The sequence below is a fragment of the Eumetopias jubatus genome, unplaced genomic scaffold (assembly GCF_037043125.1).
Source record: "Eumetopias jubatus isolate StellerSeaLion01/CBP00866 unplaced genomic scaffold, mEumJub1_p1.0 scaffold_8, whole genome shotgun sequence".
NCBI classification, from domain to species: Eukaryota; Metazoa; Chordata; class Mammalia; order Carnivora; family Otariidae; genus Eumetopias; species Eumetopias jubatus.
In genome coordinates this window covers 87,956,340-87,959,868 of record NW_028274814.1, presented here as the reverse complement: position 1 = coordinate 87,959,868, position 3,529 = coordinate 87,956,340, and the positions used below count along the sequence as shown (strand labels likewise).

Here is a 3,529-nt window from a genome sequence, read left to right as displayed (position 1 = left end):
GTTGCTTTGAAACTTGTCTTTATAAGAGCTTTCCTTTTCTATTTTCTTCTCTATGTATTCCATCATTCTTGAAAGCTACATGTGAGAAAAGCGGTGCAATTCAAGTTGCAATATTAAGGTAGTAAAATATAACAGTTAAGAACATGAACTTTGAAGTAAGACCACATGAGCTTGAATTCTCACTGTGCAATTTTGACACTCTTCTTAATCTCCATGTACCTCATTCTTCTGATCTAAAAAATACGAATATAATAGTACTTACTTCAGGGGACTCTGTAAGAGTTAAATCGGTACCTGTTACACGGATGATTCTCACATACTATCACTTGTTGTTTTTAATCTTTTTAAGCTATAAAAGTCCTTAATAATAAATCAATTTAAGCTTTTTGGGAAATAATTTCTACTAAAGATTCATAATCAGCATAGTCCTTCAAGGACTGTACAAGTTCATCCAGCAGAAACTCCCCTTGCATAAAACTTTCAAGATCATGAAGTGACCTGTTTATTCTGTGATCTGTGACCTGGTTCTGTGGAAAATTATATGTTCTTATTTTCTCTGACCTTCCTTTAGTTCTAACCTGAATCTTTCTAGCACTGTATCTTTTACTTGTCTCCTCTTCCAGATGCATGCTGTACAGTTTCGCACGCAGCTTCTTCATAGCCATCTCTCTGTTTTTCAGTTGAGATCTCTCTTGTTGGCATTCAGAAACAACACCTGTTGGAAGATGAACTATCCGGACAGCACTGTCCGTGGTATTTACATGCTGTCCTCCAGCTCCACTGGCTCGCTTAGTATCAATTCGCAAATCTTTCGGGTTAATCACCAGATTAATCTCAGTTGGCTGGGGCAATATTGCTACAGCCATGGTGCTAGTATGCATGCGGCCTTGCTTCTCTGTCTTTGGCACTCTTTGTACTCTGTGCACACCTCCTTCAAATTTCATGTGCTTATAGGCTTCTAAACCCCCAATGCTGGCAGATGCATGTCTAAGGCTGCCTATTTCACTTGGAAAGTATTCCAGGGTTTCAAAATGCCATCTTTTAAATGCAGCATATTGCTGATACATATCAAACATCTCTGAAGTAAACCACATTGCCTCCTGAGCCCCAACTCCTGCAGTTACCTCCAAGATCAAATCATTTTCATTTGTTTCTTCTGAGGGAAACAAAAATAAAATAATCTGATGCTTCAACTGAGTTACTTCCTTTTGACATGAGCTTATTTCATTCTCTGCAAGTTTCCTTAAGTCCTCATTTTCATCGTGTAGCAAGTGCTCAGTCTCCTGCAGCTCCTGCTCCTTTTCGCTCAGCAGTTTGGCTGCCGCCAGCAGCTCAGACCCCCTGACCTGCAACTGGGCTTCAGATCCTGCCTGACGCTCCAGAAAGGCCCGCAAGGGCCCGCCGCGAGCGAACAGCTCCTCCAGCGGCAGGCTTCCGCAGTTTAGGTGCCGGCGGACCGGGCTGACAACCTTGCCAGCCCACAGACACCGAGCAGCACTCCGAAGAAGCTGGGACCTCATAGTTGAATTGCCTGTTGTTTTTCATTTTAACCCTGGTTTAGTCTTTATATGCAGAATAAAATTAGCAATAAAATAACAAAATACAGTGAAATTGAAAGGGAAGATTGCCCTTTTTAAAAATATATTTCAGGGGTGCCTGGGTGGCTCAGTCGTTTAGCGTCTGCCTTCGGCTCAGGTCATGATCCCAGGGTCCTGGGATTGAGCCCTGCTTCGGGCTTCCCACTCTGCGGGAAGTCTGCTTCTCCCTCTTCCACTCCCCCTGCTTGTGTTCCCTCTCTCGCTGTGTCTCTCTCTGTCAAATAAAATCTTAAAAAATATACATATATTTCAACAAAAACCGTTTTTAATGTATAAAGTACCCAAATTATCACCTAAATGTGTATTGTTCTTAATCAGGAATAACTGAACAGAACATAAATGTCTAATTCTGGTGTTATTCCCTATTTTCTCTTAATCAACTAACATTCCATATAAGTAATAAAGTATGAGTTTAATGTAAATATATAATATGAATATATGCATTCTTGTATGCACATACTGCTGAAAAATTCTTCAAACCATGAGTTTCTGGGTTGCATTAAATAAACTCAGCAACTGCTTCTTTTTTCATTTAGTAGAGCATCACATTGCGTGACTTGGGCTTTAATGCTTCATGAAAATTTGCCTTGTGTTCCTCTGACTCATAGTTTGAGATTGTATACTAGAGATGATAGGGCAGATAAGCCTTGGAAAAGTTTTCTCTCACTGCATTTGGTCTATTATCTACTGACCAGCAATGCTAATGATAATTTGTTATTCCTATAAAAAGGGAAAGAAAAAAGAGCACACTGAAATGCCAGGACCAAAATATTCCTTGCTCTTGATGTCAAAAATCTATTTGAAGGTAGTCTACAAATAGAAAAATCTCAATAGGCAGCAACTCTGTTTGCTTATATACTATTCAAGTGGAAGTAAGTTCCAGTGAGAAAATTCAAGCACCTTGCTTCTTCCATGCATTATTCATTGTAAATCAACAAACATCTGCCCTAGTCCAAATGTAGGTTCCCCAGTGGACATAATGGACCAGAATTTAGATATTCACTTTTTCCAATATTTGATGAAATTCAAGATGACTGGGCTTTGGGCAGTGACCTTTTCTTTAAAGCATATATACCATGTTAATGCCATATTATTATCATATTTTGCTTTGAATCAGCTTCTATGTTGTTTGAAATAAATATAAAGTTAGAAATATTTTTGATAGATTAAGATTATGTAATTTCTATGGAATTATTTGACTATTCTACCTGTAGAGGCAGAGAACTGGGTTTAAATATGCTTCTCCAACACTGAGAAGCTGATTCTATTAAACATAAAGTATGTTTTTGATATAGTAAGTCCTAATACTGACACTACCATATTGTTCACATACAATTTTTGTTCACAAATCACATACAGAATCCAATGCATACATTTTAATAATAATAAGCATTATATTAGGTTAAAAATTTTATAGAATTTCAGTGAATAAACTTAGCTACCAAATTTACTATGGATGAGTAGTCAAAAGAAGATCAAGGAATTTCCTCAAATTAATATAAATCCCTATGAAGAAAGTGTCAGATAAGAGTATTCCTAGTTTTAGTTTCATGTTCGTTTTGTTAGGACACGCTGACAGAGTCCAGGACATGATGTCAGTTCTGTCTTAAAGGAGAAAGGGTAAAGCTATTTTTTTTTTTTTTTGTAGAACAATTCAATTCCCTTTTTCTGAAATCCAAAGAACTATTTGCCTATAAAAAAGTGGAACATAATCTTGTAAACATCCTAAAACAAATAATGTGCATGTCATCCAAAACATGAAAACCATAATGTGTCTTAATAAATCATATTATCTATTGATTATCCAACAATGGGCTGTGCCAAGTTAAGATTAAAAGATCGTGTTTCTGACTTACAGAAGGAGAAACATAAAAATGTGAAGAAAGAACTAGGGAGATTTTTAAAAATTAATTCTCTTATCCAACTTAACA

At 37.0% G+C, this 3,529-nt stretch overlaps 1 pseudogene; it reads right to left on the bottom strand.

Moving 5' to 3' along the window:
- Positions 1–377: 377 nt before the first annotated feature.
- LOC114215055 (peptide chain release factor 1-like, mitochondrial pseudogene) lies at positions 378–1,520 on the bottom strand (annotated as a pseudogene).
- Positions 1,521–3,529: the final 2,009 nt, after the last annotated feature.